Below are 12234 nucleotides of genomic sequence, written 5' to 3'. Positions count from 1 at the left end.
ATGAAAACAATGAGCATCATTGATATTGATGTTAGTATGGCATTTCCAACGAACTCTGAAAATCGTAATCTTCACGTATGAAGCAACAAACAACACTCTGAATGTTTTGTTTGTTGATGGATAAACTATACTACGACTATTTTATGAAATAAGTATATTTTTATGAAAATATAAAATTTAAAATTACTATCAAATTATTTTAAAAAAAAATCTGCATCAAGAATGTTGCTTACCAATTGATTTTTTGTTAATGACTTGAAGAATTATATAACATCATTTATAATGGGTTAACTGGAACTAAAATCTCAAATTGGAAATCTAGAATATTTTTATTTAAAGTTGTTTCATCCTATAACAACTGCTATTATTTTTTTTTTTTTTTCATTTATCTTAAAGTCAATTCTGAAAAAAATTAAAATAAATCGAACGTGACGAGTGAAAAATTAACTTTTGTAAACGAATTCTTTAATTTTTTTTTTTTAGAAATAAAATCACCGTTTTATGTAGCGTAAAGGGTGATACGGTCAAAATTTGGTCAATATCAACTTGACGTATTTCTTTCAATTTTGCATTTAAAAAACCTGAACACCCCTCATTTTGAAGGTGTGTGTGTGTAGAATGTTGCTCCTATTTTGATTTTGGAATTCACTCTTCAGTTGTCAAAATGCTGTCCAAGCAAGAAGAGCAGCGTATCAAAATTTTGCTCGCGCATCGCGAAAATCCGAGCTGGCAAAATCGCTAAAAGTTGCCAAATCAACCGTAACAAATGTAATTAAAGTGTTTGGGGAACGTTTGTCGACAGCCAGGAAGTCTGGATCGGGGGGAAATCGAAAACCGGAAGCCGCTGAGACGACAAAGAGAGTTGCCGGTAGTTTTAAGCGAAACCCTAACCTCTCTCTCCGAGATGCCGCAAATAAGCTGGGTGTATCGTCTACAACCGTGCCGGACTATCGACTTACAAGAAGGTAGTGACTCCAAATCGCGACGATAAACAAAATACGACGGCCAAAGCGCGATCCCGGAGGCTGTACACGACGATGCTGACGAAGTTTGACTGCGTGGTAATGGACGACGAAACCTACGTCAAAGCCGACTACAAGCAGCTTCCGGGACAGGAGTTTTATACGGCAAAAGGAAGGGGAAAGGTAGCAGATGTTTTCAAGCACATGAAACTGTCAAAGTTCGCAAAGAAATATCTGGTTTGGCAAGCCATCTGTACCTGTGGCTTGAAAAGCAGCATTTTCATAGCTTCCGGGACTGTCAACCAAGAAATTTACGTGAAAGAGTGTATGAATAAACGTCTGCTGCCTTTCCTGAAGAAACACGGTTGTTCCGTACTGTTTTGGCCGGATTTGGCATCTTGCCATTACGGTAAAAAGGCCATGGAGTGGTACGCCGCCAACAACGTGCAGGTGGTTCCCAAGGACAAGAACCCTCCCAACACGCCAGAGCTCCGCCCAATTGAGAAATACTGGGCTATTGTCAAGCGGAACCTAAAGAAAACCAAAAAAACTGCTAAGGGCGAGCAGCAGTTCAAGGAAAACTGGCTTTCTGCGGCGAAGAAGGTGGACAAGGTGGCTGTACAAAATCTGATGGCAGGGGTCAAGCGTAAGGCCCGGCAATTCGGATTTGGAAAAGTGGAAGCCTAACTGAATATTTTTCCTGAATTTTATACTAATTGAACTTGAAAAAGAAATTTAATTTGATTTTTTAAATAAACGATTTCACCGATTTACACGCGTTTTCCCTTGACCAAATTTTGACCGTATCACCCTTTATATTATATCTCTAAAACCCTAAAGATTATCAACTACTGTTTCGTTATAATCAACGGGCTTTGAGCAATGATTTTTTGATTTTTATTATTATTTTTTGAGTTGGTTGGAAATGCTAACATGAAGCTTTAGTGTGATGATTTATTAGCTAGATAATGATCTTTAGAAGAGGGTAGGTGGATAGTTCCGTTAGAGTACGGCAGTATGAAAATTGAATAGAAGTTGAAAATGAGCGAAGGGCCATTAAGGCGACAGTTTTGAAAGATAGACTCACATTTTTGCCTAACCCGTACGATGTACGCGGGGACTTGAAGTATCTCTCCAAGTCCACAGGCAAAAATGTGCGTCTCTCTTTTTGCTCATAAACTGACTGCGGCTGTGGAATAGTTCTAGTGACGTTTTCATCACTACCTAAAGCCCCACGTTGCGAGAGCATTTCCAGTCGATGGTGTGTTATAATGCAGTTCTTCTTTACCCAACTATTGTGTTGCTCCTCTCGTCATGACCAACGTGATCATCTCAATGGTTGCTGCCGAGTAAACAGACGATCGTGTGACACACATCGAGATGGGCCTGCTTCTGTCGACAGCCGAGTGAACACTGAAGAGATAATACATACCATTCAGTGCCAACATTTCAAAGGGGCGTAATTGAATGTGTAAACAATGGCTTTAGCCGTCGATTTCTCGCGAATAAAAGCTCACTCATGAAAAATAATGACACCAGCAGGTAGATTAATGTTGTTTGTATTTTGGAGAGGTAAGACTTCATTCGCGAGAAATTGACAGCTAAAGTCATTGTTTACAAAAGCAATTACACCCCTTTGAAATGTTGGCACTGCATTGTTAAATTTCCAGAATAAAACGACGTTGCACCCAGAAAAACAACCTACTGCAGGTTATCCAAGTGCCAGTGCCGGTGGTGTAGTGGTAAGCGTGACTGCTTTCTCACCCCAATGGGTCTGGGTTCAATCCTAGCTGAGGTCGGTGGGCTTTTTCTGAGGCATAAAAATCTCTGGTCACGCGTCTTCCTTCGGAAGGGAAGTAAAGCTGTTGGTCCCGGCCCATGTGTGTTGAATGGGTGCGATATCCTACGCAGGTGTGGAAGCTGCCTTTCTGCACATTCGATTGCCGTCAGTGGGGCATTCGATGTCCGTCGGTGATTGGCACTAGAATGCGGAACAGAGACCGACGTTAAATAAACGAAAGAAGAAGAAAGGTTATCCAAGTGGAAAACGGGAAGTTCCTCTGCAATGTCAGTGAAAACTGCAGTTACCAGCAGGATACGCTTAAGCCGGGGAATTTTTAAAAGGCATATTTTTAAAATGCACCGCGATGTTAAAGCTGCTATGGATTTAACTGCCAATTGAGAAAGCAGCTGAAACGGCTAAGAAAAAAAAATCCAGGAGCTACTTGTGGATACACATAGAGAAACCGTCCTTCTTGGCACCTTGCAGTTAGCTATTGTCAATAACCTCCCACATTGGATGGATTCAAAATATTCTCTTGCAAATTTTCTTGGAACATCCTTAACACTGTCATTCCAATAATCATCAGAGTTTTTTTTCTTTACTAGTTCGTTTATTTACTAAGCTCAGTCATGTGTGACACTTTGCGGAGCCAAAAATCAGTAATGCTTGAATTTACATTTTAAACAGCAGTAATTATAGGTTAGCATTGGGTACCAATTACTCGTGGCGGGCTCGAGGTTAATGGGTAACAATTGGAAGGAGCTAGGTAGAAAACTGGTTTCGGAAGCATCCTTCAGAACTCTCGGACGGTTGACCAAATCCTGGCTGGGCAGGGGCAAGTAGCACAGAAACAGAAGGATAATAAGATTGGGACACAGTGGCTGGAAATTGTTTGGAAAGGAGGGGATGGCCTGCATGTAGGGAAGATCATGGGTTTCCAATACATCTCTTACTTCACGGAAGGGTTGTCTACCTCGGGCCAAAAGTATATCCAACAGTCGTGCTCTGGAGGCTTCATTACCAAACTGCGTGATCGATGTCATTATAACCGGTTCTGCACCTACATATATTGTTGTCAACAAGGTTTATTCTGTAGAGATGTGCGTCTAGCGAATAGTGGTTGGACATAAGTCTTGACATCACGCGAATGAATCCCCAACTTACGTCCAGACCTTTGAATCACGCTCTCGAAGAAAAATTTGGAATAATAGAATGTAACCACTACCCAAGAGAATTACTTGTCCAATCGTTTTGCCAACTTAAAAGAGAACTCTGACGTACTAATGGAAAAAAATTCATCAAGTGAAATTCTTCTATCATAAATCTAGCGCTCACCTTTGCTAGAGAGGTTGCCTTCTCATTGCCTGGGATTGAGCAATGTGAGGGGACCCATACGAAGGTAATCATATTTGATCTTTCGACCAGAAAACTCATCTGCTCCCTTACCATTGAAAGGAAATAAGATGAGTGCCTACCTTGTTTCATCGACCGAATAGCCCCAATTAGAACTGAGACTATCCGAGAAGATGAAGTAATAGGTCTATGGGCATGTCGGAAATCATCCCCAATGCGAAGTTGATTGTTGCTAGCTCAGCAACATAAACGGAACAAGGTTCCTGAAGTTTCAGAAAGGCGGTTGAGTTTTCATTGAAGACGCCGAAGCCAGTGGATCCATCAATACGTGATCCATCAGTGAAAAATATTCTATTGCTACGGAAAGTAGCTGCCGAAACAATAAACTGAGTTACCAAGGCTAGTGTGAGTAAATGACCATTTCGATCCTTGGTTACAGCACTCGTTTCTTCATACGAAGCAGAATATAGCTCTGTACCTCCACGCTCCTTAAAAACATTTATTCCAAAACCCATTTTTCACCGAACAGATCTCCGTAAAGTGATTCCATGGAACTGTACGAAGACGGGGGTTGTCGTACGCTTGATTATTTACGCAAATAACAAGTGTAATTCCGAATCGAATTATTCTCTCACGCTTCAGTGGCGCCATCTTCATCGGATGTATCTATCAATGCTTCTTCTGTTTGCACTGCTGCTGTCTTGACCAACAATTTGAAAAGGGCCTATCAGCTTTTGTTCACAAAATTGTGTAAGCCCTTTCCTTGCAAATCGAAGGCCGCCCACGCAAATCAATTGGTATTGGGTTGGTTTTAGTGGGCGGCCTAGGCTTTGCGAGTTTTAAAAGTTGTGTTTACAAAAATCTAATAGGCCCTTTTCAATTGTTGTTCGGGAATTGTTTGAACAAAGAACTTGTTTCCATCAGAAGCACGTCGAATGCAGCCACGTGTAAGCTTAGCACTCAAACACACACACATACACTCGAACGTACACTTACACCTATGCATCTTCAAAACAAACGATGCATCATGTAAGAACCATAATACACATCCATCTCGGTATCTCGTCGCACAGTTGTTTCAAGTAAACGAGATCCACTTTATCAAGAAAGGTACCTTATTCCTACCTCCTGCGGCAGCAGCCAGTATGGGAGCGTTCTCCGAGTAAATACCACCATCCTTTTGTCCAAAAGACGCCGACTGCGAGACATCCAGGGCATGGAAAATCGAGCTAGCTGCATTCCAAGACGGATCTGGTCGTACATAGGACCGATAGTCACTGCCTGATGGCGTCCCGGTTTGTCTACATTTCATCTCGAGATAGATACCCATGGCTGTGGGTTGTCGAGGAGCCGTTCCGCAGGGTTGTATCGATTTGCAATTATTTCAAGCTGCCTACTCCACGCTTTCAAAGACAAAGCAAGATTTATGACAGCCAATTATAATCATTATTCAAACGATCCCCATGCAATACTATCCGAATACAACCCTCGCAATTCTGCGCAGATTTCTACGGCTTCTGTTTGCATTACTGATTACATCCCATATATAAATTTAGCTTGCAAGTTCCAAACACCCGCGCACATTCCTTATGATATCTGATATTGCTGTTGTTACTGCTGTTGGAGCAATTCGGTTGTTTCGTACTCTCCTGTGCGCTCTCCGCCGCTGTGCCAAACAAACAAGCTGCAAGACAGACGTTTGAAATTCATGCGATGTAATGCTTCAATTTCTTTACATTTTTCATTTTCCTCGAGTCGATTTTTTTGTCCTGTTTGAATTTACCCACTCCGTTTGCCGGTACCGTCTGACTTCTGTTTGGTTTCCCATGCCATGTCCACCCTCACGAGCCACCCCGAACCATAATCCTTATCAATCCAAACCAGCACACCGCCGCCGACCGACAATAATGGAACGATATTCAATCAAGCAGCACATAGCATAGCAGTTGTAGAGAATAGTTCTTCCATTGCATTGCTACCTGTGCAGAATTCGAAAGCGCCATCCATCAAAAAGGATTACGTTGCACCCAAATAGTACAGCCCTCTCAAAATTCACCAGCTTTCCTTCCACTACCACCTACTCAATTTAAAAAAAAAATAACAGTTTTCCACAGAAGATTTCCCCACCGAAAGGCTGCATTATTCTGCGCTTTTTTTTTCTGACTTCCACCCAACGACTATCGTGTTCAGCAGTCTTTTATCCTGTGTTGAATTTTTCGGGAACATGAAATATAAAATATTTTTATCAGTAATACCTTCGACGTAGATCCACACAACCAGCAAGAGTCGGATTTTGTCCGTAGAAACGTTTCGTCCATCGTCGACATCGTTGTATTCGTCGTCGTCGTTGCCAGTTTGGGAAATTTATTCATTTTGAAAATTCGTTGCACGTTACTGCACTGTTGGCTGTTGGCTGCTGGCAGAAGTCGTACCTGGCGAGCACAGTCTCCATAGGAATCGAATCAGTGCATCGACCGGCTTCGTTGTACAGCACTACTGTCATGGATCAATTGCATTCTGTAAGTCTAGGTAGTACATCCGGTACTTCACTTCAGAGGGTGAAATGCATCGTTGAATGTGGCATGCAAAATTGATGATATCGCAGACAATATTTCATTTTTCGACCGTAGAATTATGCGGACACGGGATGATGCCAAAATTGCATTCACAACTTTCCCGTGGTTGAATTTGTTGCAATTTTCCTGCGGTTGAGTTTGTTTCGGTATTTGTGTCTAATATTTTCATATATTTGATAGACAAACTGTCATCAGATGTAGGCCATCGCTTAAACTAAAGATTTTTTTTTCAACAAACTCATTCAGTGGCACCGATGGTGTAGCGGTAAGCGTGACTGCCTGTCACTCCAAAGGGCCTGGGTTTAATCCCAGTCGGCGCCGCCGGGATTTTCTTAGGAAGTACCCAAGTAACAATTAAAGCTGAACAGTAAGAACTAAATTTGATTATTGGTCAATTTAAGCTGTACAAAGCTGATTAACCGCGGACTGAATATATAGTTGACGCTTTGGAAATGCTGGAAATGGAGACAAATGCAATGTGGAAAACTACCGTGGGATTACCTCGCTCGGGGTCGAATCTAAAGTGTTTGAGTCACTGGTCCATGAGAGATTGTTTGGTTCCTGCAAAAACTACATTAGCACCTGCCAACATAGCTTCTTTCCTGACCGCTCCGTCGAAACGAATCTCGTCAGCTTTACGTCTTTCTGCATGGAAAATGTATCTAAGAAAGGATGCCATCTACACAGATCTTAAAGCTGCGTTTAATAAAGTTGTGCACGTCATTCTACTAGCAAAACTGGACAAAATAGGATGCTCTGCTCCCTTCTGCAGTTGGCTGAAATCGTAACTCGTACAACGGCAAGTTACTGTCTGCATCGGAAACTACTCATCTTACTGCTCCTCGAACAGTTCCGGAGTTCCACAGGGAAGCATACTGGGACCACTGCTCTTCTCTCTATTTGTGAACGATGCAACGTTTATCCTGCCTAGCGGAGGTAAATTGTTTTTTGCTGATGACCTGAAAATTAACATTGTTGCTCGCAACCAAGCTGATTGCTTAGAATTACAAAAGCTTCTGGAGATCTTTCATGATTGGTGTGTGGGTAATTTTATGCTCCTGTGCGTCTCAAAGTGTTGTGTGATTAGCTTCCACCGAACTAGAAATGTTATTTTGTTCGTTTATAATGTTGCTGACACTGTACTCCAACGTGTTGATCACGTAAAAGACCTTGGCGTCGTGTTGGATGAAAGGCTTACTTACACTCGCCACTTCTCAGCCACAATCGACAAAGCGAACCGTCAGCTAGGATTCATGTTCAAAATCTCAAACGAATTCCGGGATCCTTTGTGTTTTGAAGCTCTTTACTGCTCGCTGGTGCGCTCATTGCTTGAGTTTGCGTGTGTTGTCTGGAGTCCCTACCAGGCAGTATGGATTGCACGATTCGAAGCTGTTTAACGTAGATTCGTCAGATACGCATTGCGCTATCTTCCTTGGAGCGACCCGCTTAATCTACCACCGTATGCTGATCGCTGTCGTTTGCTGGGCTTGGATACTCTTGTTGAGCTGAGAAACGCATCGCAGGCTGTCTTCGTTGCCAAAGTTTTGATTGCTAAATATGATGTGCCGGAGTTACTGGCTAAGATTAATGTATATGCACCTGTACCGGCCGAGAGCTTTGCTACACGAGGAAGCGCACAATACCAATTATGCAGCTAACAGCTCTCTTGTCGCCATGGTTCGTCAATTCAACGTAGTATCCGACCAATTCGATTTTGGCATCACTTCATCCAGATTTCGTAATCGCTTAATGTCGGGCAATTTTAATGTATGACTACTTTTAGCCTTAAGTGTTTCATTAAGACTTTAAAGTCAGATGGACTAATAATAAATAAATAAATAAATAAATAAATAAATAAATAAATAAATTAGTAGTACATGAAGCTAATTGTATCCTCATAATTCAACCTCAATAAGTTAGCTGATCTTAAGATTGAACAAGCTTTATTTTAGCTTGATACTACTCCACAAATCAGCACTACAAATATGTTGATAGCCTGATTAATAAATTGTAGTCAGTGTCATTCGTTGCATTTCCGGCATTTTTTTATTTCTAAACTCACTACCTACCTTTCTAATCCCAAGCAGCGGCAGCAGTAGAGACAAGGTAGAAGACCTTTTTAGGAATAGCTCCAGGTAGAAGTTAACTTCATGCACTACTAATCAACTATTCAGCCTGCTGCTAATCAGCTTTGTACACCTTAAATCTACCAATAATCAAACTTAGTTCTTAGTGTTCTGCTTGAATTGTTACTTGGGATAGCGTGATAGTGGAGAAAGAGGCGGTCTGCATTATAGCTACCCAACAAACAATTTTAGCTGCAGACTAGCTTATACAGGCAAAAAATAGCTGTATAAGCCAATTTTTGGCTGTATAAGCTAATCTGCAGCTAAAATTGTTAGTTGGGTATAGAATGCTCTACATCCGTCATATTGAAAAATAAATACAAATCAACTCCAATCAATTCGTCTAAAACATTATTGGGTCTCCCCCAATTCACTTCTTATCTTTAATCATTCTCTCAATATTTTGCTTAAGTTAATTTCATAAGAATTCTGTAAAATTGCTTTCAAATATTTTTCAAACTTTTCACGGTATACCTTTTTAAATAATCCTAGAAATGTGCTGAGAATTACATTGGAAATCGGTTCAGCATACATTCTGAAAATTCTCTTTGCATTCTTTCAATTTTCCAGAGAATTCATTTAGAAGTGTACGCAAAGTTCGATTCCATTAAACACTTTTCGGAAAGGATCACATCATTTGAGCAGTTCAATATTACTTTTCCTACTACTCGAACTTTGCTGTTGAACAATATTTTGATTCAGTGTTCACTCGGCTGTCGACGGAAGCAGACCACTCTCGATGTGTGTCACGCGATTGTCTGTTTACTCGGCTGCCACCATAGTGTGGTCATCCTTATTGTTCTCCGTCAGCAGTTCTTTGCTGCAATAGAAGCACTCTGCCCCCCGTTGCCAATACTGCCATACAATGAAACCACTGGAAACGGCTCCCATTCTGATGGAGCAGGCGTTTTGGAAGACAAAGTGTTTATTGTGTTGTACCTTTTGACTATAGTTTTAAGATGTTTTGTATAGTGAACAAGAATTCTGGGCTCTGTAAAGTTAGTTCTATTGAGTTATTCTATTCTGAAAATATGGGAAACTATTTGGATGCTTTAAGAACCTTCAAAGCGGTTCTTTTTGCATCCGAACATTTTCAGAAACTTTTATGAAGTTCCTAGAATTTCAGAGAGCTTCACAGGTGTCAAGTGAACTTAAGTAACATAGAAAACTTGGGGAGTATTGTGTAATGTTTTAAGAAGTTCTAAGCACATCAGAAAAGCTAGATCTAGAGTTCTTTGGGGAATTTTAGATCTTAAGAGCAGTTCCCGTAACTTTAGTTTAAACTTTTGGAACAGTTTAAAGAGTACATTGAGAAACATTCAGAATAACTCCATGATGTGCAGAAGAAAATCGAGATCCCATAAGATGCTCCGAGAATTTCAGGGAAGTGCAGAGACCTTCAGAGAATTTATGAAAACTTCAGAAATATTTCAGGAACTACACAGAAGTCCATATTTAAAGGTGTTAACGGGAATTCCATTATTTCCGAGCAGAACCGAGATCTTCAATAGAATTGAGAGCTTTGGAGAAGCTTAGAGAACATCAAACAGATCAGAGAATAAAAGATCAGTTCAAATAATTTCAAGGAAATTGTAGAAACATTAAAGAAGTTTCGAGAAACTCAGGGAATTTCCGGAAACTTCAGCACCAGCACTTCAGCTCCAAGAGAATTTCTGGAACCTGTTAAAAATTATATGAACATCCGGAAAACGTGTGAGTATTTAAGGGTGTTATATCATGGAGATTTCAAGAACTTGGAAAAATGCGAAAATTTAGCTTAGTTGATTAGAGAACATCAACAAAGTTTCATTAATTAAAAAAAACGAGAACTTTTAGCCAGCAGCAATATCTCCATTCAATTCCAGAGAACTTCTAATAAATTAAGATATGTGCAACTTGCAACTTCCAAGGATTTCCTTGCAATTATGGGGTATTTCAAAAATTCTATGATTGATCCGAAAACGTCAGAAGCGTCAGGGAATTATGAATGTATATCAGAAAATTAGCCGGATTTTTAAACACATTTGGAGCACTTAAGTTAGCATAGATAAGTTCAGGGAAAATTAGTGAGCGTTTATAATGGTTATAAGACTTAAGGAAAATTGTTGAAAATTCAAGGCAAATCAATTAATTTCAGTAAAGTTGCGAGTATTAATTCCCAGGTACAGGTTGGGGGGAACTGTATGATGACAACCGTTCTACTATGATATATAACCTCTGTGACAACTTCAATATGACAATTCTTAACAATGGAGAAGTAATACGTTTGGCTGGTCCATCCTCAAATGGAAGTAAATTAGACCTCACACTTTGCTCTAACTCATTATCGTTGGATTGCACGTGGAATGTTATCCAAGATCCCCACGGTAGTGATCACTTGCCGATCAACATTTCGATTGCCAGTGGGTTCAATCCGTCGGAATCCGTTAATGTCGCGTACGACCTCACCCGTAATATCGATTGGACAACGTTCAAGACCGCGATAGAGGAAGCCGTGTCGTCGGTAGAAGCGCTTCCACCGTTGGAGGAATATAACTTCCTCTCCAATCTGATCTTGGACAGCGCGCTTCGAGCTCAAACTCGACCGGTTCCTGGAACGTCTTTCCGTAGGAAACCTCCTTCCCCTTGGTGGGACCACCAATGCACAGAGGTTTATCGTAAAAAGTCCGACGCGTTTAAGCTTTCCGGAAACGTGGAACACCCGTGAATTTCGAAGCGTACTCTTCTCTTGAACGCGAACTCAAGAGCCTCATCAAAGCCAAGAAACGCGGATACTGGCGGCAATTCGTGGACGGATTATCGCGTGAAACGTCGATGAATACGCTTTGGAACGCGGCGCGAAGGATGCGTAACCGGTCTTCGAACAACGAGAGCGAGGAGTACTCAGATCGTTGGATTCTCAAGTTCGCGCGAAAAGTATGTCCTGATTTCGTGCCGGCACAGATGATTCCTCGCGAAACGACGAATTCGGTAGACGAGATCAGCCAGCCTTTTTCAATGCTGGAACTCTCACTCGCGCTCCTTTCGTGTGGCAATTTGGCTCCGGGGGCTGATAGAATCAAGTTCAACTTGTTGAAGAACCTCTCAGACGTCACTAAGAGGCGCATGTTGAACTTGTTTTGTCAGTTCCTGGAGCTCAATATTGTTCCGGATGATTGGAGGCGAGTGAGAGTTATAGCCATTAAAAAGCCTGGAAAACCCGCTTCAGATCATAACTCGCATCGTCCCATCGCGATGTTATCGTGCATTCGAAAACTGTTGGAGAAAATGATCCTTTTTCGCTTGGACAAATGGGTTGAGACGAACCACCTACTCTCAGATACTCAATTTGGATTCCGTAGGGGCAAGGGAACGAACGACTGTCTCGCGTTGCTTTCCACAGAAATTCAGTTGGCTTTTGCTAAAAAAGAGCAAATGGCTTCTGTATTCTTGGA

The sequence above is a fragment of the Ochlerotatus camptorhynchus genome, unplaced genomic scaffold (assembly GCF_037179485.1).
Source record: "Ochlerotatus camptorhynchus isolate MF236.1 unplaced genomic scaffold, CSIRO-AGI_Acam_v1.1 ptg000277l, whole genome shotgun sequence".
NCBI classification, from domain to species: Eukaryota; Metazoa; Arthropoda; class Insecta; order Diptera; family Culicidae; genus Ochlerotatus; species Ochlerotatus camptorhynchus.
The sequence above is the reverse complement of the archived record's forward strand: the minus strand, read 5'-3'. Positions refer to the sequence as shown.